This window comes from Amblyomma maculatum, chromosome 7 (genome assembly GCF_055883805.1).
Source record: "Amblyomma maculatum isolate TAMU_Amacu chromosome 7, ASM5588380v1, whole genome shotgun sequence".
NCBI lineage: Eukaryota > Metazoa > Arthropoda > Arachnida > Ixodida > Ixodidae > Amblyomma > Amblyomma maculatum.
In genome coordinates this window covers 117,701,682-117,726,875 of record NC_139350.1, presented here as the reverse complement: position 1 = coordinate 117,726,875, position 25,194 = coordinate 117,701,682, and the positions used below count along the sequence as shown (strand labels likewise).

At 44.9% G+C, this 25,194-nt stretch overlaps 1 long non-coding RNA gene across 1 annotated transcript in view; it reads right to left on the bottom strand.

Moving 5' to 3' along the window:
* Positions 1–21,300: 21,300 nt before the first annotated feature.
* LOC146184529 (uncharacterized) overlaps positions 21,301–25,194 on the bottom strand; it is a 44,582-nt gene continuing 40,688 nt past the window's right edge. The window contains exon 3 of the long non-coding RNA XR_014708883.1: positions 21,301–21,344. This is a non-coding gene — a long non-coding RNA (uncharacterized LOC146184529). The remainder of the gene's footprint in view (positions 21,345–25,194) is intronic.

The following is a 25,194-nucleotide window of genomic DNA, read 5'->3' as shown; positions in this document are numbered from 1 at the left end:
CTCTGGTCAATGGCAGAAAGCGAGATAAAGAAATGCAGTGAAAGATTGATTACTAGTAAAACAGCACCAATATAGATTTATGAACTGCAAGAGTGTATGCGAATGAATAATTTCCAGTAAACGTTGTTACATCGCATGAAAAGTATGTTGATTGGTAAAAAATTACTGTTATGATTGAGTGTGTTTTAGGTGACACATGTCATGCAATAAAAAGGCAACTTAGGTTCATGTCCCTGAATGTATTTTAAGGCAATTGGAGTGATGTGTAATTCTTACCGATGCCACAGATCAGAAGAATACGGAAAAACACTTTGCGTTTCGATGACACATGCGTGTACGTAAACAAGTGCCTCACGCCAACCATGTTACAGGCAGCCGAAATTGCGCAAGAGAAAAAGGACTGTCCTGGAAATTTTTTGGACTGAAAGAGAGAATATTTTGGTTCAGATAGCTGAAGCAAGAGACTCCATCAAAAGCTTTGAGGTTGAGCTAGCAAACCGACGGTGAAGAAATGTTGCCTTAATCTTTTGCACGCTAATGAGGATACATTTAAGAGCGGCTTGGAGGTATTCAATGACACTAAATATCCCAAACAGGTAGAAAAAGAGAAAGGAGATCGCTACACAGTAGAAAAGAGGCACTGAACAAGGGTGGAGGGGTAGCCTCAGTTCTCAAGCCGAGCCAAGCGGACTCTTCGTCCGGGCAGTGCGATCACTGGCGGCGATTTATATAGGCTTTTGCTCCCAAAGAAGAAAAACGCCAGAGAGGAGGGAGGGAGGAGAGAGAGGTAGAGAAGCAATGAGGGGAGTGAAATATAATTTTCTTGGATATGAATTTTAGGGCCTGGAACCGGTAATCCCGTGCCCTGAAAAAGTAAAAAGCGGCAGCAGTAGGAAAAACTACAATGCGGGATGAATGATGAGTCTAAGGAGAAAAGGAGGAAAAAAAGAATAACAGAGTAAACAATTTCTGTCAAGGTTGACATTATCTGAAGAGAGGGATTCAACGGGGAACCAAGGTAAGAAGTCATAAGAAGGAAGCGTGTTTGGAAACACACGTGGTGCTTACGCTGTTGCTGAGTGGGGGGGGGGGGGGGGCGGAAGGGAAAGGGAGGATATTTCCACAGACACCATTCTATTCCCCATAGATACCACGCTGTCTATGAAAAATGGTACACTTAAAACTTTGTTATAGAGACAACCAACGGATCAGCAACAATACCTAGATTTCACCAGTCATCTTGTAGAATGGGTGACACGGCTGAGAAGAATATGTAGCGATGATAATGAATACCTGAACAAAATACAGTCATGAAATAAACATTAATTCAAATAATATATCTCTGTACCTCCTACCTTCACCCTCGTGAAAGCGACAACTTTAAACCGCAACGATGTGTTCACACTACCAAAGGCCAACACTGAACGCCAACCTTCTTTTGAAACGGAATACTTCAATGCCCTTACAAACATAAAAATATTTTGAGGAAATACCACTCCATGCTAACGTCTAACGAGCGCATGGAGAAAATATTCACGGAGGCACCATGGACAACATGCAAACATAACACAAACCTCAGTGGTGTTCTACTGCATTCTAAACTCGACCACAAGCGTTCGAAACAACCACACCCTTTCTCTCGACCCAATGCAGTCACTTATAAAAGGTACTATGGTCAAAAGTACTAAGAACGATTGCGCTTTTAACATAAACTCAAACATTAATTGCACATCGTCAAACGTTATCTAGCTTCTAGAATGTTCCTTTTTTCATAAATAGACAGAACGAAGAGACAAGGCGATCCATTAACATAACGCTAAATGATCATAGGGCAGACGCACGCATAAACCTACCGAAAGCCGTTTCCATCAGAAATCAGAAATACCATGTTTGATGAAATAAATTTATTTATGGGGGGGGGGGGGGGGGGGGGGGGGCTCTAGGCAGGCTTTAAATCTGCAAAGGACAAAATATATAGGGAGGCGTATCTAATAAATAGGTTTGGGTAAAAACGTCCCCGGAAAAAGGTCCCCGGCATAAGTGTCCTCTGAAAAAATTCTCTCTGTGATGATACCCACGAGTAAAAAGTCTCCATTTTTGAAGTAGGAAAAAGTTGTGCCTTTTGCGCCCTTTATTAGGGGTGGTTTGCGTTCACTGTTACAAACTATTACTTAATTCAACTTATACAACTTCTTGATGCTTACTGCTTGAATGATATCTGATTGTTGTCAAAGTCCTGTAGGTCTTTATGCAATGAGGCGAACACTGCGTTTTCCGACGCTGTGCCCCAGTACTGTATGCTACAGTATTGCAATTGTTGGCTCTGCAGCGACCGCAAAAAGAAGGAATATGCCGTTCGTTTAAAAAAAAGGATGGCAACAAAAAATAATAGCAAAGGCCCAGTGCATCTCTCGATCGTTCTGCTCTTCAAGGACATAACTGGACGAAGTGGGTGTTAAATTGTGTAATTTTACTTGGTATATAGTGGTGGAATCTGGTATTCCAACAATGGTCTCGTGAAAAGCGGCCTTGCCTTCGTTTGTTTCGGGAGAAAGGTCGCGACGATTACCAGCTCGGTGGATGGGAGCGGCGGTTCAGGGGGACCACGGACAGCGACCGGTAAAGGCTAGGCCTGCTTTCCCTGTATAACATTCTGAACTGCAGCTAAAATTCTGCAGCATCACTATCCAAAGGGTTGGCTTTCTTCAATATGGAAGATCTGCGTTGTTCACCCAGTGAACTCTTCTTTTGTGGGCTGCTCCCCAAGACTACCAGTGCGTCAAAACGATTGTGATTTTCTTAATGCGTTATATTAGCCAGGTGATTTGACCGGCCTTGTTTAGTAATATTCCGCAGCCGGGAAACAGGGGACCCGGCTATACTGCCGATAGCATGCATGTTGTGGAGGATTGTTTACTCATGCTTTCTCGCCAAGCCTCTTCACTTGCTAGTAACATATCAGCCACTATGAGGGCGAGGTCCCAAGTAATAGTTACATCTATATACAAAAGCAAAAAAGCAAAAATAAAGCAATGAAATGTGCATTTTTTGGTGAGGTGGGCATCGGAAAAATTTAATTTTAGAGCCAATTTCTGCCATGAAGACATTTTTTTTCAGGAGCTGCTTCTTGAAGGGCCTTTTCGTACGGGGATGTTTTTCTCCGGGGCCCTCTTTTCGGGGACGTTTTTATCTACACCCCTAGTCCATAAATTTAGAGCACTGCAACCAACAGTAATAAATATCTAGTAAGGAACAGTTCCTGAAATATTGTTACATAAATGCCCTGCGTCGCTGGATGTTGAAGAAGAGGACGATCAACAGTAGTGACGCAAAAGGAAGACAAAGCTGGAGCAACGGTAGCTGTTACTACGAGAAGGTTGGCGCCTACCCGAACATTCACTTAAGTTATCAGCCGTTGCGTTCTCGAGCTAACCTTCTCGGTACGTGTCATCTTGGTGGAGGTGACCAAAGATCCCCGTGCACACAGATTACCCCTTGCGCTGCCAAAAGCTGGATTTGCGCAGTGGCCATCATCTACCTGGGCTTTCAACGAAGTCAACAAATACCACTATGACCTCCGAGGCAGCCCCTACTACCGCGGCAACTTCGGCTCAGCCAGTCGTGCTCACAAAAATCCGCCACCCTCCCATATTTAATGGCGAAGACAAGACAGACGTGGAAGACTGGCTGGATGAGTACGAGCGCTGCAGCAAGAACAACCACTGGGACGCGGCCATTATGCTGGCCAACATCATTTTGTATTAGGCGGGAACAGCTCGCACATGTTTCAAAATGACGAACAATAGCTGGTGACGTGGGCAATCTGTAAGCAAACGCTTCAGGACCTTTTGGGAAGCCCATTGGTCGAGCTGTCGCAGCAAAAACAGAACTTCCATCTCGCATCCAATCCTCCACGGAGTCCTACCTTGTGTATATTCAAGACGTGCTTGCGTTGTGTCGCAAGATCAACTGCTCAATGACGGAAAATGACAAGGTAGGCCATATCCTCAAGGGCATTGCAGATGATGCGTTCAACATCCTGTTCTACATGGATTGCACCACCGTCGACTCAGTGCTTCAAGTCTGTCGAAAATTGTACGACGCCTCGTACATCGCTTTGAACGCCTTCCAAACACCGCAGCTATATCCTCCTGCGATGATCTGGCCCCTTTGCAACAGCCTTTACATCCCACGAACATGACTCGACTCGTATCATCCGGAGAGAATTCGAGGCCTTAGCTCCTTCCTACACCCTGATGTCTCCACTACCCGACACCATGGCCATGATTCAGGCCGTAGTTCGCCAAGAACTTGCAAACGTCGGCCTCTCCTCTAGCCCCGTGTTGCCCACGCCACCATCTCACTCTGTTCCTGTAGTGGCTGCTGCTACTGCCAGCCCACCTTCCCCACGTCGCTACCTTAGTCGCAATCCTGCAGAGTGGTGCACCACAGACGACAGACCAATTTGCTTCATTTGCGGTCGCGCCGATCACACATCGCGTTATTGCCGTAGCCGTACCTTCTTCGCTCCTCGCTCCTATTAGAACGCCGACCGCCGATACTACCAAGACCCTCGACGCTTCCCTGCCCAACCAGAGGTGCTCCGCCCCGCCTACGATGGACCTGGACATTATCTTTCTCAACAAGATGAGACTCGAAACGAAACCGTCCCCCCTGCCCGTCGCACCAGCCGATCTCCATCCCCACTGGCTCGTCGATTCCGTTCACCGGTATCTCACTGCAACTCCTCCCCATCATACACCGGCACCTACTCGGGAAACTAGCAAGTGCAGCGCCTGGGAGTGACGCTGCATTCCCGACCCGGACTGTCAACTCGGAACTGACCCCCGCACCTAGACGTAACCTCATTGATAGTCTTGTGGATAGAGCCTCCGTTTCTGCCCTTATTGACACTGGAACCCACATTTCTGTTCTCAATTCCTCGCTCCGTCGACGCCTCAACAAAGTCCTCACACCTGCTTCCTCGTCAACCGTTCGTGTTGCTGATGGCAACACAGCTACTGTCATTGGTATGTGTACTGCAAGAGTTACCATTGTCGACCGCCCCATCCCTGTGCTATTTACAGTCCTCACCAATTGCCCTCAAGGAAGTTATATTAGGACTCGACTTTTTAACAGGACACTCCGCTCTCATTCACTGTTCTCGACTGATTCATCTAGACCTGCCGCTCTGCCCTGACAACAAAGCTCCTGAAACTTCAACGTTCCGTCTCCGCTCCGCTACATTTAGTCGCCTACCCCCAGAAGCCGCAAGGTATGTGCTGATGTCGCCTTTTGCCTCCGTTCCGGATGGCGACTACGTTGTTTGCCCCATAACTGACGTGACACTTGAGCGTAGCATCGCTCTACCTCACAATATAGTGCATGTAGCAAAACATAGCACTTGTATTCCAGTCCAGAACTTCAGCTCTTTTGTGCAAGTTCTTCCTTAGGGCATTTCTCTCGCCGAACCGACACAATTGTCGGAGTTTGTTGTGGCTGCTCTTTTACGTGACTCTATAGCCGCAGTGTCGACACGACCTGCACCATTCCCACCTCAGGAGGTCCGTATATCCGGCATGGTTGCTCCTGACTTGCGCTCTGATCGTGCTAAAGCACTTACGACCCCACTGACATCGTACAGTGATATTTTTGATTTTGGTGACCGACCCTTGGGTCAAACGTCCCTCGTTACACATCGCATCGATGCCGGAGACGCCAGCCCAATTCACAGACAACCTTACCTAGTCGCCATTTCTGAACGTCGTCTCATACAAGATGAAGTCGACAAGATGTTGGCAAGAAACATTATAGAGCCTTCCAGCAGTACCTGGGCATCACCTGTCGCGCTTGTTAAAAAGAAGTACAATACCTGGAGGTTCTGCGTTGATTACCGACATCTCAAGAAAATTACAAAGAAGGACGTTTACCTGCTCCCCAGGATAGATGATGCCCTTGACTGCTTGCATGGTGCCAGCTATTTTTCTTCGATTGATCTTCGTTCTGGTTATTGGCAGATCGCTGTTGACGAACGGGCCGAGAGAAGACCGCTTTCGTCACGCCCGATGGCCTGTACCAATTCAAGGTGATGCCTTTTGATCTGTGTAATGCACCCGCAACATTCGAGCGCATGATGGACTCTCTTTTGCGCGGTTTCAAATGGACGACGTGTTTATGTTATCTAGATGACGTTATTGTCTTTTCCTCGACCTTCGAGAGCCATCTCCATCTCCTTGAGGCCATTCTTGGAGTCTTCCGAAGAGCTGGCCTTCAGCTTAACTCGAAGAAGTGTAGCTTCGGCCGATGTGAACTTAAGGTGCTCGGTCACGTGGTCGACGCACGTGGCGTTCAACCCGACCAAGACAAAATACGTGCTGTAAGTGCATTTCCTACATCCCGCTGTACCAGTGACGTGCGTAGTTTTCTAGGCCTTTGCTTCTATTTTCGGCGGTTTGTCCCCAACTTTGCGGAGACGGCTCGTCCACTCACCAATCTTCTGAAGAATGACGCTACATTTCGCTGGGACCAAGAACAATCCCAAGCATTTTCTGCGCTCATTGCGGCCCTCACCAACCCACCCATCCTCGCACACTTCAATCCCTCAGCACCAACGGAGGTACGCACCGACGCCAGTGGTCACGGTATTGGTGCCATTCTTGCCCAACAGCAGATGGGTTGCACTTGCGTCAATGCTTATGCCAGTCGCCTCCTTTCTGCGGCTGAGAGGAATTACTCGACCACAGAACTTGAGTGCCTAGCCCTCGTGTGGGCCATTACAAAGTTTCGCCCATACTTGTTTGGCCGCCCGTTCTCCGTCATCACCGACCACCGCGCCTTGTGGTTCTTTTGAGACATAGGGGGAATCATAGAAGCATCTTAGAACATGGGGGGAATCTGCTGAATATTAGAAGCATGCTTCTAAGATTCAGCAGAAAAAAAAACAGACACTTATATATTATTGCAAGCACCGAACAGTACTAGTTGTAGCGATTTTAAAACGAAAAAAGGTGTAGCTTGCAGCGGCACTCGTTTTCTAATACAGTTAAAACATGACACGATCCGCGTTTTAGCTAGCCGGTGCGCACGCGATATTGTTATGGAGACGTAAGATGGTATAGCTGTGAGCGCCGCTACCCAGAATGTGGCGCCATCAGGCGCTCTGGATGAAACCTGCCCATGCACACTGCGCGCAAGCGCATCACGTAAACGGAGCGCGGATTGCGCGTTGCTACAAGTCTCTAACATCTTAAACATGCAGCTGATGTTCAAAACAATGCCAACACTGACACCGAATTTTATAGAGAACGACGCCTGTCACGCTATCGCGCAAAGAGGAACAGGGAAAGATAGTGGGGTGAACTACAAAAGGGAGAGATAGCGACAAAAGAGAGGGGAGATCGCACAACAGCAGTATTGTTTCGGGAACGAATAACTTTCACAACATTTGATTTCGTCCAGAACCTTCTGCCAAAGCCCACGTCGCCCATGTCTCCATTTTCAATTTCGTGCCCCAGGTACGGAACACCACATAATACACGTATTCAATCTCAGGACAAATTGCTAATATTTTCGAGAGATAACACAAGTTTGTAAAAAACTTTAAAAAGAAGGAAAAACAATTGACGACACGAAGACGGGGTTCACGTGGTGCGCATTCTGGAAGCTCCAAAAGTTTCTCCTCAGACTCATACCACTTAACAGAATTTTTAACTACCAATATCCGTACCATTGTAAAAATTCTTTCACATTTATGTTTAAATAGGTTGTACGAACATTTATTCGCTACCTTCTGGAATATTCTAAATGCGAAGTATAAAAATGGAAAGCCTTTTATTATACTAAAATAATTCGCTGCAGATTCAATCCAACCTTGCTGTCTGCAACTCGGCTAAGAGCACGGGAAGGTCGTATTTGGGCCAAAAAAATAGATTAACCTAAAAAACCTACATTCGAGATATGGTGCACTTTCAATTTATGTAAGGAACTGTTATCCCATTCTGCATCAGATTCATAGTACAAACTTTAATGCTTACCAGTATTGCTTAAAAAGCTGGTTCTAGCTGTAATGCATATAGGGCACCCGTCGATAACAGAACACACTCACCTGGAGTCTTGTATGATCTCATGTAATTTACGGGCGATATAAATTTTTGGCGGTCAATTTATGGTGACTACAGAAATAATTTATAGCCATTCTGTCCCATGCGTCTGCGAAATTCAGACTTTCTACAAAAGTGACTTTGAACAGTTCAACTTTGCTGCATGTCTATAAAGCTTCAGTCATGTATTTAAATAGCGAATTGGGGTTACTAGTGGTCCAATATCAGCATCACTTAAAATTTCGTCCGATCTACAGAAGCACTTGAAATTATAGCATTTTTGATTCAAGGCCTGTAATTAAATGGACGTGCTCTTATGTTACATAAAGCATAATTGACGTCATTTAAGAATGCTCCCGTGTTCTTTATATTTGTTAAATCTCGTAATGGTGTTTTTCTCCGTGTAATGATGAAATTGGGCTACAATAATTTCAGGAGGTCTCGCATTACCGGAGGTGTATTGAGAAGTCCCTGAGAAGAATTAAGCGTTCACTTCTTAAAACACGCTAGCCTTTTTTCGCGGAGTACAAAACAATTGAAACAAGCCTAATAAAACCTGTAGGCGGCTAATGTGGACTATCATCATACACCCTATTCGAAAATTAAGAATGAACCTAGGAATCTGTGGCATGCGCCCGCTAATAAGTATTTTGCACAAAACAAGCTAGGCACAAAGTTCATATTAATAACCTAACGTAAATTCTATGACACAAAGCTGCCTTAAGCATCAATAGGCATTGTTTTAATTGGCGACGTAACTACAAACAAGCCACTTTTCAAAGCGAAAAGTATCAATACGATTAATCCTTTGTTGTCTCTTTAGGTAGTGATTTTATAAGTGTATGTAGGCAAAAATGTTTCTGGAGAGCATGATGACGTAAAGGTTTTAACACTCAAATACGCAGCAGTCAGACAAGAAGTGCACCAAGTGTCGTTACTAGCACCATTGTTATCTATTATGTTACGATATTTCCGAAATATATAATTCCCCTCATTTGTTTTTGTAGGGTGAGGACATCATTTTTGTCTCTGTTGTTTGCTCCCCCCTGAAATTACCAAAGAATAAAAATATGTTTTTCGAAAAAAAGCATATAAGCCCACATTACAATAACGTAAGTTGAAATCACCTGTACCTCAGTCCGTTTACATGAAATCCCTCTTTGCAAGTATAAGTAGCATAACTAACCAGTATTTGTGGGCATCTAGTTTTTAGGAAGCTTTTTCGGGACCTTTGTCTCCGCCCTGATTATAGGATTAGAAAAAAATGTTGCATGCCTCTACACCATTGTATCTTAAACTGTATCTATGGTGATGACTATGCAGCCCCTTACATGAGGGATTTCTGTATGAGGTAGCGGCTGCAAGGTGAAAAGTGCAACTTGTTTTGGCCACCGTCGACGTAGCTCATTATATAGCCAAGGCTCCACCCACAGAGGTCATCGTAGCTTGACTGGAACTGGTCGTGCGGTGCTCCTAATCTGAAATAGAGCGTCAATTTCAATTCACTTGAATATGGGCGGAATTCAAACTAGACCCATTCCTCCCAGCTATTTCTAAGCTATAAGTGAACAATACTCGATCGTGCTCTTGCAGCGCCTTCTCTTCCACTCAGGGAACCGTCACTGTAACACATAGCATAAATGCGCACTGACGATACGCTAGGTCTGCTTTGACAGCGCATTAGCCTCATCCATCGCGTTTATCAAAGGAGGTGCAACTACTAACATTGTGAAACAGTGATGTGACCATTGGTACTTTGCCAATAACCAGTGTTGGTAGAGGCGTCATTAGAAAATTCTCAAGGATGATCAAGGGCTTTCAAGATAATTCGTGACGTTCAAGGGCCTACTACGGGGCTTTTAGTCAAATTTTGTGACGTAAGGCTATTGGCAGGAAAAAAATCACTTCTGCTGCATTCAACGCAAAAAAAGACAAGCCTATATGTTAGGAATCAATTTTGAACTGTACATATATACCGAATATTTCTTGAATAATTTGAAAGGAGGCATTGCTTAAGCGTACAGAATTGTGTCAAAGAAATGGACATAGACGTTAAGCACAATTCACCCATGAAGGTTTATTCCAGGAATTCTGAACAAAAAAAGCACACGTGAAAATGCTCTGGCGATAAACAGGAGGAAAACAATAAATCACCCATTGCACCCAAGCACGTAAGGAAGACGTGCGTGGCAATGTTTCTGCAGAGGTCTCTGGACTTTCTTCTGGTCGATGACCCCAAGCTGATAAGGCACTCGCGCGATCTCGTTTCGTTCCTGCGGTCATCTGACCCGGTGATGGGCTTCTCGATAGACGTGAAAGACCTCGAAAGACGTGAAAGACAACATCCCGCAGAGAGAGGTACGTTTAGCTGTTGAACAGTGCATTGACATCTTGACACCTTCGGTGAGGTGTGCTTCCAGAAAACATGCGCAGTGTGTCAGTGGACCGGTTCCTGAACCTTCTGCAGGCCTACCTTCCTACCCTGTTTGTCGATTTTGAGAAGTGAATTCTTCCTCAAAGGGATGGAACTTGCATTGGGTCTTGCGTGGCCCTGTATTGAGTGACTTGTACTTGGCTAGGGGTAGCCGCACACTGCAAGCGAAGCTTAATGGGCTCGGGGTCGCAAGATCCTTAAAGGGAAGCTATAAAGACAGCCAAATATGCTATGAAAATCTAATAAATGGCATTTGGTGACATTGTCGCCGCATATCCGACAGCAACAAAATCGAATTATTGCTTAGATACTACAACATTCACTAACCTTGAACGTATTCATTTAATGCAAAAAAGACATCTCCGAAATACATATAATTTACCGTTCCGACATCCAAGTGCAGCTCTCTTTTGTCATTCCAGAGTTATTAAAGCACATAATCTTTATAAATATCGCCTCAGTGTTACTTTTAAAACAGAAATCAGGAATAATGTAACAAACCTTAAGAATTTAGCAGAACTAAGGAAGAAGCAATCAGTCTATCCAACCAGACGTGGCGAAGAATGGACAGTGCAACACCTCGATTAAATCTTGGTAGGGAATGCCTTCAGTACACTCTTCCATCTCTTCTAAATAGGTATATCCACATTAACCTCGATTTGTTTTCTTTTCCACGTCGTGAACTACATAATTTGTTTTTGAATAACATGGTTTAAGTTTCATTATGTATACATATTGCTGTTTCGTGTATTTTCTGGTGTTTCTTGATGAGCTTGTTTTTAAAACTGTATAAACTCTTGTGTTGCCTCTCTGCCAATAATTAGGATTGTAGACTCGTCAAGCTGACCAAGGGCAGCTTTTTTCTACGATTCCTCCATCTGTAGATTTAGATGGGAAATAAACTTTGACTTTGAAATTGCGATAAGAGGTTGAGGTTTTTTTTTTTTTTTTGTTCCCGCCGGTCGAATTCAAACTGTTTTCCCCTAGTACGTAGTAAGGTAGGATGACGCACACTATGACGCAAGAGGAGACTCTGTGATTGCTGGCGTGCGGGGAGCGGAGAATACTTCGCAGGTGCGTGCCTAGTCATGGTCTTCATTTGATATGCACTCAGGGTAGGCGCATCTGCTGCTCCGAGCTCGTATTTAGGCGCCGCAGGCCCAAACCAAGCCATTCGAGCACGCGCGAAGTGTCTGAGCCGGAACATAACTAAAACTGCAGTGGACGCCTGTAGCCCCGCGTTAGCTGAGAGACAAGCGCATCTACCGACAAGCGGACGAAATGAGGATATTTTTATATTTGCCTTGCAACATTTACTTTGTCTTTTCGTCTTTTAGCTGTCGTTTACAAGTGATAAAATCTGTTATGATATTCGAGACAAAGCCGACTACCGCATTCAAACGGTCAACGTAATTCGAATTTGTTGTACTCCGTGATCCCTTGCGCGTCACGTGATTTCTAGTTGCGAGAGTCGGCCGTTTCGGCTATGGCGGCGATACCTGTATTTCTGTTATTCCTCATTACTACCTTATAACAGCTCTGTTTTCCGCAAGAGTGGCTTTTTTGTAACCAGGAAATGGCATTCTATCGATGCAAGCCAACTTCATTTTTCTCTTTAGTGTCCCTTTAAGGTAAGTGTACGATTTCCTGATTTGTTTGCCTTACGATATTTCATTGGAAGACAAAACTGAAGCTATCTTGTTCCTTTTTCCGCTCGCGCACCGTGGGCTTCAGTTTACGTTAAAGTTCCCTTCACATTTAGAGCTACAGTTTCTGAATATAAGAATGGTCTTCTCGAATAACCACACTTGTTGGTTTTACAGGACTAGAGGGGAAAAAGACATCCTCCTTTGTGCATCAGGACACATCAAACTGGTCAAAAGAAGTATAGCACTGTCCTGTGGAAAGTAAGCCCTATACTGACGCCCCCACCAAATGGATGAAAGCCTATTTTTGCAAATGGAGCGGCTTAGAGACAGCGGCTACCAGCAGAGGCTACTGATCGGTGTTGCTGAGACATTTCAAGAACCTGAGAACACACAAGCAGCTTTCCCCACCAAAGAAGAATGAAGGAAAGAAGCGTTTTGTAGTCCTGCCGTACATAGATGGGATCTCGCCCAACCTGTAGAAGATTGGCCAGAGGTTTAGAGTTAAAGTCGTCCTTGCCCGCTCCCTTAAAGTTCAAAGGAATCCGTAAAGAAGTTAACCAGGAAGAACGTGCGGGTGAGGGAAGGCGGTGTGGTGTGCACCCTGTTTCGCCTCTTGTCCCATGTTCCGTCAAGGTCGTTTACAAAACCCCTTTGTCCTGAAGTAAGCACTACGTGGGGCAAACTGGACGCTGCATAAATGAAAGGCTTTTCGAGCGCAGAAGAAATTTTCGCTTCTTATAGGCTCCTGGAAACTTGGCTAATTATTGCATCAAACACAATTGTCACTCATCTTTTAACAACCCAGTAATTTTGGCAGCTGCAAATGATAGAAAAACGCGTGAGGCTGTTGAGACCTTTGCCATAATTTCAGATAAGAGTGAATACGCTAGCTCCCTGTTCGTTGCGCTCACTCGAAAGGAAGTAGATTTCCTGCGCACAGATAAACAAATGACATGAGTGTCTCCTAAGCGTGTGCTTCTGCTGGGTGCGGAAGAGAATAAAAGTTTTGGTCGTTTGATTTATTCAGTTTTCAGCGTCATCGCTGCGTGTTCGGGTAGTTTATCACTTCTCCCCTGTTTATCGTCGGACCATTGTCATGTGTGCTTGTTTTCTTCATTCCGATTTCTGTTCAGCAAGAAGCGCGACAGACGCTGTTCATTTCCGTTCCCTCACAATAAAACCAAGCAGAGACATTTACCACACTGCCAAACTTTGTGCCTGCTTCTCAATTCCAAAAATTGGTATCGAAAAGGCTTTGTTAAAGGTGCCATTTCATCTGTTGAGAAGAAGACAATTAAGCACCCTCCATTTTTTTCACTGGAACAGATTCCTAATCACAGAAATTAAAAAACCACTACACAACTCGCTGAAGACATTTGGAAGATAATGGCGCGATGGGTATGTAGCAATACAGACTGAAGAAAAGAAACGGAAAGAGACTTCATTTGCATGTATTGTGTCTCACTAATAGGCACTCAATATTCCTGCAGCAATAAGCGCATCAGCTAGGCAGCGATTTCGCATACAGTACATTTGTGTTTCTTTTATCTTTTTATGCTCTTTTCTATACCTGTTCAGCATCCAAAGCAGCAAGGTCAAAGCGTTTGCTTCATGGCTCGCATTTTGCTCTACGCAATCGGTAGCATTCGGCCCCACCAAAGCCTTGTATCGGCAGTTCACAACCCACAAACTTTACTTTTTTTATGATCTATTTGCACGCTGCGGCATAACTACGCACGCGTGGAGAAAACTACGTGATTGTTTAGCCAACCAAAATCTGCGCCTAAATTGAAACGTCAACCCGCCTGCAGTGTAACGGAACACCACAGCCGGATCAAGAAATGCCAGCAGCAACAATGACTTCAACTTGACCATCTGTGTAACAGTCATCCACCAAACTTACGACTCTGAAGAAACATTTGTAACCAATAGGTATAAAAAAGGTATGTTTTGTCCTTATTCGCGAGTTTGATGGGATTTTTTTCTGCGCATTGTGATTTCCATTTATAGCGATAAATTCACCGCAGTGGTTCAGTGTTTAAGATGATCGGTTATTGAACCGGAGTTCCAGTGTTCGAACTCGACCGCTGCGGTCGTGTTTTGATGGAGGAGAAACGCAGAGGCTTCCGTGTGCTTGCCATGTGATCGCACTTAAAAAAGTCCAGATGGCCGAAATTATTTCGCAGCCCTCCACCACTAGATCTCTTTCTTGTTTCACTTTCTACCTTTTTCCCTTGCCTTACGGCTCGGTTCAGGTGTTGTCAGCGAAGTGTGACAGATGCTGTGCCTTTCCTTTCTTATAAACCAATTTACATTTTCAGCATGACAATTCAGGTATTTCCATGTATTTAAAAATATTATGCAGTTTCAAGGAATTTGTAAGTTATTTTCAAACTAAAGGAATTCTAAGGGCTTCAAGGAGCTGTATTTACGCTGGACCACACTTGTCGAATGTTTGGTATCCAAGCCGGATATTTCGAATACTTTGACGTCGCACTAAACGACCCATATATTTCAAATTTTATATAGCAAGCTTCTTGAATCAGTTTTCGGAGCTGAATTTTTGTACACATTCCGCTTTGCTCAGATGACAGAAAGTCTCCAGTGCATTAACCTCATGCACTTGAACAAATTTACGTAGGGTTTCACGTCGCTGTTATTTGTACACTGATAAGGTATACCACAGCTTTAAGGTAATTTGTGTAAAATAAGAAAGACAATGATGATGATATTAGTTGGAAAAGTGTCATTACAGCTTCCCGCTAGAAAATGCGAGGTAATTAGGAAAATGCTGCAGTATGAAAAACATTTTTAACTGTGACATAAGTTTTCATTTAGAGTACTTTGACATGAGCGTAGGCATTGCAGGTCTGGTGGATACTTTCAAGTCGACATGTAGAGCGATGAAACTTTAGTAGACAAATTTCCAAGGAGCGGCAGGATCTTGGGCTAAGTATGAACGTAAAGGGAAGCCATAGTAGTAGTAGTCACACGAAAAATAAAAAAGCCAGTAGAGTACTTACATGTGTCCAATTTCGTGAGTCGCCACCTCATTTCCGGAGTACGACCCGAACAAATCCTCAACAATGAGCGCATTTTGGCCGGGGACGCACATGCCGCCAATGGGTGCTACGCCTACGATAGCACCGAGCGAATTATTTTGCTGACAATTACCGCAAATGGAGAAGAGCAAATACGTGGCGACACCGGTATACTTCGAGCGTATGGTGTTGCAGGAATGTCATCATCATCATCATCAGCCTGATTATACCCACTGCAGGGCGAAGGCCTCTCCCATATTTCTCCACTTAACCCGGTTCTGTGCTAGCTGCATCCACTTGACCCCTGCGAATTTCTTAATCTCATCCGCCCACCTAACTTTCTGCCGCCCCCTGCTACGCTTTCCTTCGCTTGGAAATGTAAGGATGCCTTAAATAAATAGACTGCTAAAATTTGATTAAGCAGCTTGGTAAAATTACGAAGTACAAGTAATACCTTTCAGTTACAATATTTGTAATTATTCGTGAAAACATAAAACGATTGTAAACCTGAGCCGGGTGAAAAAAAAATATAATTTATGAATAAATTGTATCGACGTTTGCGGTATATATTTCCAGGACCGGGCGACTCACTATGCCGACCGCAGCAACACGTCTCTACACGGGATTCGGAAGCGAGAGATTAGAAATCTTTATAATTCACAAATTTTCTGGCATTCACATTTCTGAGTACTTGAGCCTCGCCTTGAGGGGTATGACGCAAAAGTAATGACTCCCATCCGTGCCTCCCAGTGCGGATCATTGTTCACGTAAATGCGCTTTCCTTTAATCAGAAAACTTTAAATATGTTCCTCTGTTACCACACACCTATAATCTTTAGGATGCCGTCATACGTTACTGCATTAAGTATAAGACCACGCGTTATAGGTACATAATACAGCTTTGACCGAGCTGTATTATGTGTCGGCGGGACCTGTAAGGGTAGCGTGTCGGCAACCAAGTGTCCCGCATTCGACTCGAATGAGGTCCCCACATCTGACAAGCGTGGCCCAAGTTGCCAGCTGGTGCCATCTCCGTCATGTCATGTGGTCTCGTGACAATGCCCCACTCAAAGCCGAACCAATGACCACCGACCAGGGGTGTCCTCGTGACTTTTCAACAACAACGCCGAGAACTTATACAGAAGTGAGAAATGTATCTGATCAACAACTACTTAATAGTGCGTTACAATTTTCGCATGGTGTGAAACATGGCAAATGTCCCTTAACTTTGAAAAAACTGTACTAATGAGAATCACTCACAAAAAGAAAGTCTTACCCTTCGATTATTGTATTAACGGCATGGCACTAAAGAATATAAATATTTTGGACTCTGGGTCATTAACAATCTTAGTTGGAATAAACACGTTGATGTCATAACGTGTAACGCTTTCCGTAAACTCTTTTTTTTTGAGACGGGCATTGCGGTTGTCTACCCCATCTGTACGCCTGCTTGCTTACAAAGCTATTGTTCTGCCTACCTTAGATAATGCTGCAATCATTTGGGACCCCTTCACACAGACTAACATGAATAAATTAGAGAAAGTTCAAAAGAGGGCGGCACGATACATATATAACAATTACCGGCGTACATCAGTAACACACCTTTTAATTCAAGCTGGCCTTCCGACAATAACTGAGCGAAATCGTTGTGCACGACTTAAATTTCTGTACCAATTAATTAAATGACACTACAGATCAGAACTCACCGATTTGCTTGTTTTTTCGTCCGGATACGCAACCCGACAACGACACCAGCTAACGTTAACTCCTTTTCGCGTTCGAAATAACTGCTTTAAATACTCATTCCTTCTACGAACTATTTCCGATTGGAATAACCTCACTAACAATGAAGTGCTGCAGCCATCACTGACGTTGGTCTCGCAACATATCGCCTAGTTTCTTTTTATTGCGTTTGTTATTTCACTGTTTTGTTGTATATGTTTGGTTCTATTCCTAATTGTGCAGAACAGCTCCAACTTGCACTGCAATTATTGTTTATTTTTGCCTGTTTTGTAAAACTGCTAAGTTTGTAGTCCCACCCTGCTACAATCCCAACACTGGGATTGCAGTATCAATAAACAAATAAATAAACTAAGGCTATCGCGGAAAGGCACTCTCAACGCTGTCTCATTAGCAGGCCCTGACACGCTGTTTTGCTTTTGAAAAGGTGCATTGAGAGTAAACAATGATGAAAAGAACGAGCAGAAAATAATGAAATAAAAAAGTATTGGTTAATCATTATCACTTTTTTTTTCGCTTCCTTCTCTATTTTGCAGCAAGTGATGTCCTCTGGCCATCAATCCTGTATGGAAACAATCCGTCCGTTTTGATTTTTGGCAGCAATGACAAAGAACAGAGGGTCTGAAGCGTGCTCGGTAGAGATGCAAATTAGATGATTAGGTCACATTGCTCTTGCTATGTCACATTTCTACTTTGTCGTGCTCTTCTAGTGCCGCCAATTAAATTTACTGGACCTTTATGTCTTCCGGGTGTCTCGTTGTCATACGTGCCCTTTACCCTACTTAGAACGAGCCCCATAATATATTCGAGAAAGCTTCCTCTCAGCCGACAAAGCAGCAAGCAATAACAAGTAACAACCCACGCAAAATATTGGTGCAGTCACGATCAGTCTGAAGATGATCGCTCGAGCGGCGACCGAAACAGGAGCCGCGACGTTGCGTCATCACCTTCCGCGTAGACGGAAACATAAGAATAGCTCCCCTCTCTCTTTCCGCTGTTACTTAAGCAGTTGTCATCCCATTTAAGAAACTCGCAACTTTTCGTTGTTTTTATTTCGCATACCATGGCCCGGTCATACCAGTAGCAGTGAAAGGGAAAGTATATACAAGCAAGACAAAGCGAAGCCCATATTTATATTTTCGCTAATAGGATAACAGTGCTTCACTGAACAGCCAATAAATAAAGGAAAGCTGTCACAGTTCTGCTTTTGTGTATAAAATGTGTCATTTAAAGATCACGAATAAATATGTATCGGTAGCTAAGTCATCGTCCCGGAAGCCACGGGACATGCGCACACAGTCGGCTTCTGGGGGAGAGGAGGTCGCCCTTCTCTCCAGTGTGTGGCTATAAAACTAGCGCGCAATAAAGCACGAAGGCCCTTTTTCCCTGCACCCGTGTTGTCATGTTCTATCGACTGTGACAGCCGATACAAAATGTTCGTTACACTTCACGAGATAATCTTAAAATTCATTGCGGTCATCTTACCAGCTTTTGCACAAAAGCCTCAATGGTAAGCTTTAAAAAGCTTTAGAATAAGAAAATGTCATTTAAGGGAAGAGGGTATTAGCGGGGAGCGAGTGCGCAACACACGGCTGCTGGCCGTGTGCTGGCCGTGTGTTAAAAGAAGGCATTTCGCAGTGGCGCATGAAGCCACGGCTGCTGCTCTATCACATTAGATCGGAAACGACGCGCTATTACAGGGCCATTTCTGCGCTTCCTCTTGATGTTGCCAGCGAGCTCTCAGATCTTTTGCGGGCGCAGATCTCCCCCCCCCCCCCTATAGTTTATTTAATTGAAATGTCACTCTCCGATTGTTGCCTTGTCACTGCCAGGTGACGAAGAGCTATTCAAATTCACTATCTAGAATCATGTCGGCCTTCGTAGCGAAGATGTGCATACTTATGGAAGGCAGCGGGATAAGTGTCCACGCATCCGGAGGCAGTTGAAGCCCAGGTAGGAATGCCGAAAAAGTATGCTGCGGGTTCAAGGAGAGTCACATATTCAGACACCGTACATTTTTCATTTTCGGCAGTGGTAATTTCGTGCACCTCTATAAGTTTCTTTTCACTTTCGTTTTAATCCCGCTGCGGAGCTGCAGTATTTAGGGCCCTCGACAGCTGTACCCGAGGATGCAGGGTCGAATCCCGGCCGTGGCGGCCACTTTTAGATGGAGGCGAAAAGCCAGACCACTGTGTGCTGTGCTATTGAAGTGTTCATTAAAGTACCCTAGTTGTTCAAAATTTTCCGTGGCCCTCCACCACAGCTCCTCATAGTCGCTGCTTTGGGACGTTGAACAAATCAAGCAAGCAATGAAACAAAGACTAAAATGAGCAAACAAACACAGTTTTCGTTTCTGCATGATTTGGAATTTGGTTTCTCCGTCTAATTTCCCGCAGAAGCGGGAAAGCGAAGTTTAATTGTGCCTATAGGAAGTATAAGGACTAAAATATACCATATCTAATCAGCAAACAAATGTAGGGAAAATTGGGGGCATCATTATGAGATGCATACGAAAGGAGCCAACAGCAACTGATGCAAGGAAATCATTAAGGATTTTTTTGTTTATCTTTGTAAAATAATAGTTTAGCATAGACATTATTGATTACAAAGAAGAAAAAAAAATCATATGCCGCAAGTGCGATATGAGCTAAGCTCCTCCTGATTTCGCGTTCGGTGTCCTAACGAGTCTACTCTAACGAGTAACGGATGTAATCTATCCCTGAGAGTGTTCACCAGCTCCACCCTCCTCCATAGCGGCTGATGCAGAACATACGGGTTTTGACGGTAAGGGCGAGTGCTGTGTATTAACCTTCTTGTATATCAGATCAAGGCTGCCATATTGGAAGCCTTCTGTAAGCTAACCAGAAAGCAAATGAGAGGCGTCGTTATCACATACATAAAATGCGAGGTAACGGTCACTTACGCAATGGAAAGCGTAGGGGATGCTTTTGTTTGTCAGTGTGAACTATTGAATAAAAATAAAGTAGAAGAAAAACCACAATATGTCAGCGGTGAGATCCGAACCCACGACCTCCGAATTTCGTGTAGAGCAATACAGCTTTGGCGAAAGGCATGACTGCAGCTAGGGGATACACTTTTTTACAATTCCCAGTGGACTACTGCCATGGAGGAAGAAAAAAACTAGGAGGGAGCGCCACGGCGGAAAAGTGACGCCTAGTCATAAAAAATATAATGGAAAGAATTATGGGAAATGAGCCGTCACGTGATACGGCAAGCGGTAGCCGGTAGCTGGTTTCAGTTGCGGTTTCGTACGCTTCGCTCTGAAGGAATGCCTTCGCGTGGCCTTCGCTACGCGACGCCTGCACTAGAAAACTGAGGCGCGCGCTTCGAGCAGGCGTTGGATGGAACTTTGGACTTTCAGACGGGCTGATCCCGTGGTGGCTGCCGCCGCCGCGCAGTGCACCCGTGTATTTCGCGAAGTATGGCTGGGTCCCCTCAGCTGCGCCATATGAAATGCTTATGGGGCTCGGCGCACAAAGACGAAGCACGCGAGAACACGAAGGCGAGGGGACGAAGCGCTGATCATCGTTTCGTCCTGTCGTCTGTTGTGTTCTTGTGCTCTGTCTTTGCGCGCTGAGTCCCGCAAACATGGAATCAAACCAACTAGCCCAACAAAAAGTACTGCGCCATATGAAATGCTGCGTGCCGGAATGCAAGAACTACACATACCGCTTTGGGCTGTCGCTCCAAAGGTGAGTATCCTGTTATGCGTACTCCTATAGAAACGAAACGTTTGTTTGTCAGGGCATGTGCATGTGTTGTTCGAGACGAAAATCGTTTGATTCATTTAGGAAATGCAGACCTCAAATACACATTGTTACGCTGAAGCCAGTTCCCCAGGCATGCAATGTTATGTCGAATTCGTAGTCTCCCTGACGAAACCACAGATGAAAAGGCCACCTGCAGTTCACCAGTGTGCCTATAAACACTGAGTACAATGCAACAATTGTAAGCAAAGTAACTTATATGTTACGACGAGAAGCACAACTTTCGCCAGTCCACTCCGGTAAGCTTTCCGTGGGGACATCCAAAGTCACTAAAAAATACCATGTACTCAGCTGCTTTTGAGCCTGGCAACTATGTTGGCTAAATTCCCAAGAATCATTGCGCGCAAGAGAGAGAAGGGAGCGGCGTCAGAGGAGGTTGGCTTGCGGAGGCTGCGCGCGCTCCCTCCTAGTTTTTTTCTTCCTCCATGACTACGGCCACCACTTAAAATTAGTCCTATGTTGCAAATTCATTGCAAATCAGTTTCACCCGACACGTCTGCCAGGTGCGACAACCACACGCATAAGGTATATTTGATACACTTACCTGTTATCCTGTGGTCATACTCTCCGTTCATTACATCTATGAGGTCTTCTCTGAAAGAAAAAACAAACAGGTTTCCTAAGCGAGTTACCTTGTTCAGCGATATTAGGGCTATACATGACACAGTGATGTTCCTGGGGGCGAAATCTTCGACCAGAGGCACCGGTACTTTACAGGATGAAGGCCATGAGCAGTGAAGCTGATGAGAGCTGAAAAATGTTGGGTGGGGAGCCAACACAAATTCCAGAAAACAAAAATATCATGCGTTAATATACCTCTGAATGTAAATGAATTGAAAAAATAAACACAGTAAAAGAGGATGCCTTGGTCGGTGCGCTACTAAAATATCATCATCATCAGCCTGACTATACTCACTGCAGAGCGAAGGCCTCTCCCATATTTCTACAGTTAACCCGGTTCTGTGCTAGCTGCATCCACTTGACCCCTGCGAACTTCTTAACCTCATCCGCCCACCTAACTTTCTGCCGCCCCCTGCTACGCTTTCTTTCCCTTGGAATCCAGTTTGTTACCTTAAGCGACCATCGGTTATCCTCTCTTCGCTTTACATGTGCTGCCCATGTCCATTTATTCTTTTTAATTTCCTCTAGAATGTCGGTAACTTGAGTTATTCCTTTGACCCACTCTGCACGTTTCCTATCTCTTATTGTTACCCCTACCATTTTTCGTTCCATAGCCCTCTGGGTTGTCCTCAACTTAAAGGGCAACTCCGGGTTTTTTTTTCACATTCGAATACTGTAATAAAAATTTTACTGTAGATTCTCCTCTCCGTCCCGATGCATTCTACAAAATTTGGGCGCCGTACGATAATCCGTTCGCTCGCAACACGACTTTAAAATATGCTGTTTTCATGGCTTAAGTTCAGAATATTTCTGCCGGCAACACTGAGTTTCTGACGTCACAAACAGTATACCGGCGTTACTGTCCCCTTCCCGCATGATTATGAAATTGTGAGGCTTATATTGAACTACCTCAGACATTCTATGCAATGCTTCATGATTTCCATACTTTATTTTCACCATCCAACGCACGTATGAATGTTTCTCTAATACTGAGTGTGACGTCACCATTTCGTCACCTGGGACATCATTTCTGGCCGTGGAAGCAGTTTCGGTTTCGATTTCCTATTTTTTCTTTTTAAAAATACTTCTAATTGGAATTTAGAAAAACGTTTTTTTGTGTTCGAGTGAGGACGTGCTGAGGAATGTAATTCAACCAAAAACACAGAATGATGGGAAAACCACCGGAATTGACTTTTAAGTAGAACCCTCTTGGTTAGCGTACACGTTTCAGCCTTGTTTCAGCTCCATAGGTGAGTACAGGTAAGATGCAACTGTTGTATACTTTCCTCTTGAGCGATACCGGTAAGCTGCTAGTCATAATCTGCGAATGCTTGCCAAATGCGCTCCATCCCAATCTTATTCTTCTTATTTCCTTTTCGTGGTCCGGATCTGCGGTTACTACCTGTCCTACCTTGGCTACTGTAGAGATCTGTATATAACTCCTCGGCTACTTTGACTATCTTGTCCATATTCGTGATGACGTTGCCCGCCTTGTCCCTTATCGCATACATGTGGTTTTTTCCTATGCCCAATTTCTTCTTTACCGCTTTAAGGCTTCCCTCGTTCTTTACAGTATGCTCAATTTTCTCCATGTTATACTTCCTTATATCGGCCACCTTGTGCTTATTGATTAGCTTTGATATCTCAGCCAATTCTACCTGGTCTGTTGGATTGGAAGCTTTCATACTCTGGCGTTTCTTAACCAAATCTTTTGTCTCCAAAACAAAAAATATATTGTGGCGCAAAAGTAACTACTCACACTAAGCAGATATTAAAGCAGCCACCCGTTACTGCGTAACCTGACTTATGACCAGTTAGTCGCAATGAACGATGTTTTTCGCTCAGGTAATGAGACCAGAAGGGGCCGTTCTGAGACTGCAGTACGTCTGGCTTGGCGCTCAATTAATTTGATCCACCATTCGCTACTTACTGCGGCAAGCGGTTTTAAATACGCGCCTGGAGGTCGCGAGGAAGAACTTCCGGCTCTTCGTGCATGTATAAGTATTAGCTGAAAATATGAGATTTTTGGCGAGATTTGTTCTTCCAATCCTCCATACGGACTGTCACCACAAGAGCACACCACCGCATAATTGCTGCTGATAGGAAGCCACGCCGACAAGTGAAAAAATTCTCCGAAGCTACAGAAGCACCAGTGGGAATTAGGAAGTCCATTGCGATGCCATGCACTGGAAGCCATCCACGCAAGCGGGAAGATTGAGGCACGTCCAGTAGCTTACTGCGCTTGAAGATGGACAAACGTTTCTAGCAACGTGGCTGAAATCATTAAGAAAACAATTATCACGTTAGGGACACAACGCAAAGATAATCGCAAGAACGCCAACGAACCGTCTTCACAACTATATTCAAAAAATATTTTACAAAAATTCAGCAAGATGTGCGTGCGACTAGTAGTAGTTGTATTAAGCAGCTCGTTAGTGCAATCACTAAAAGAAAATAAAGGATTTTTCCGGCCCCGGTATCTGCTATCGCAAGCAAAGGTAGCCCCTCAACTGGTTCGGCGGAAATAGAGACAGCGATGGGATAGCCAGAAGGAAATGGATGGGACCGACAAGGAGGAAGGACAGGGGAGGGGTATAATAAAATAAAGAAGTAAGTTCGAAGACAAGGGGCCGCCTGCTATTGTGTACTAAAGAGCACTTCTCTAGAGCCGGGCGATCCCTGTCTTGTGTAAGGTCCTGAATGTGCGCCGTGTCATCGTAGGTTTTCGACCCGATTTATGAATGGGACGGTACCGACCATGTGAGAGCGCACATACATCCGCGCCAGATCGCACTTATGCGCATAATCGCCGCGCAATGTCGTTGTTGCCACCGGCCTTTGCAGTTCAGTGCCCACACAAACGGGTTGGCGTGCGCTGCCATCAGGCAGATCCGGCATCCGTCGTAGCCCTCGGAAGGAGAAAGAGGAGGAATAACGGCCCATAACAAGGCCCGCAGCAACTCGATCCCGTGGTCCCTGCTTTACTGTGGCGGCTGCTCGGGGAAGGCCGTTGCAGGAGGCTCCCGGCTGGTGCGGTTCTTGCTGCTTCATCTGCTGCGGAGGCTCTTGCGGCTTGATTGCGAATGGTTAACCTGCTGCCGCTTAGAAAGGAGGGGAGAGAGAGAGGGTGGGGGGCTCGGCACATCAGCGTGTGAGCGCCCACTCTGCTGAGCGTCGCGTCTCGATGCGAACCCTGTGCGCACAACCCGCCTTGACAGGGACACCGATGATGTGGCCAAAATGGTGGCCACGTGGTGTTCTAGTGCGGGTAGGGGGGTATGCGGCCGCGTGACGACCACCCCAGTTGATGCAACAAGGCGTCGTACTTGAGCAGGCGTCACTTGGTTGAGGGTCGCCGCAGCGAATACAGAGGGCTGGGGTACAGGAGCAACACTTTCTAAGGCCTCTCCACCGGCCGCGTGACGTCACGCCAAGGGACCGTGCCGGCCCCACGCTCCGCGATTTCAGCGCGCCGCGCCCGTCTGCACTATTCGGGTACTGCCGTACGTAGCTGCCTTATAAGTGATTCCTTCATTTTCATTTTTGTCGTTGCTGCAGAAAAGAAATTCGCGAGTTTGTGCACGCCTTAGGCTATCATATTATCTGCTTTATATATATATATTTTTTTTATTGCACAACACCTTATTGTCAAGAAAGTTCCAGCTGCTAATCCAGTTTTTTATAATAAACAATTTAGCATACGGCCGCCAATTTCGCATTATTGGTCATTATAATAAAAAAATGATTAGTTAATTTCAATTAATCATCTAATTATAAGGCTCTATCACGTACATGATGTCTGCCGTGCGGTAAAACCCATCTG